The following is a 928-nucleotide window of genomic DNA, read 5'->3' as shown; positions in this document are numbered from 1 at the left end:
CTTTATGCATCTTTGAGAAACAAAGTTTAAAGGTTGTTAGCATTATTTCTTGCTGTTGCTTTAAAAAAAAATTAATGCTGAAAAGATGATATAAAACACAATAAAAGCATTATCTGTTAATTTTTAAATGTAGCATTCTAATAAGGAAGATACTTGAAATGCACATATTGCAAAGCGGAGGTTGAGTCTTGAGGGAATAGTGACCTGCCTAAGAGCACTTAAAGACTTTATGTTTGAGCTGAGATTTCCCAGCTCACCCTATCAAAAATGTATAAAATGTTGTTGGAATGGTATACGATGGATGAGGAAGTAAAGTCGGTTATGATATACTGGGCCAGAGATTTTGGATACAATATATAATTGGATGATTGGGAAAAAGTATGGAATGAAAATATAAAATTTACAGCATGTACTACGTTAAAGGAAAATATCATGAAAATGGTATATAGATGGTATATCACACCGGTTGAGTTAGCAAAAATGTTTAAAACGTGTAATAAGTGTTGGAAATGTAAAGAAAAAGAAGGATCATTTTATCATATGTGGTGGGAATGTAAAAAGGTGAAGGGTTTCTGGGAGATGATATATAATGAGTTGAAAAAGATGTTGAAATATACATTTGTAAAGAAACCAGAAGCCTTTCTGTTAGGAATAACAGGAAGTGAGATAAATAGAAGGGACTATAAACTCTTTCAATACGCAGTAACGGCAGCGAGAATATTAATGGCCCAGAAATGGAAACAGGAGGAACTACCGACCCTTGAAGAGTGGAGAATGAAACTTATGGACTATGCAGAGTTGGACAAACTAACTGGGAAGATTAGATACCAACGGGATCACAAGTTCATTGAGGACTGGGCAAAATTCACAGAATATCTGAAAAGTATATGTGATGAACAAACAACGCTAGTGGGATTTAAAGAAGTTT

The sequence above is a fragment of the Podarcis pityusensis genome (genome assembly GCF_964106645.2).
Source record: "Podarcis pityusensis genome assembly, chromosome: 4".
NCBI classification, from domain to species: domain Eukaryota; kingdom Metazoa; phylum Chordata; class Lepidosauria; order Squamata; family Lacertidae; genus Podarcis; species Podarcis pityusensis.
This window is presented reverse-complemented; position numbering follows the sequence as displayed.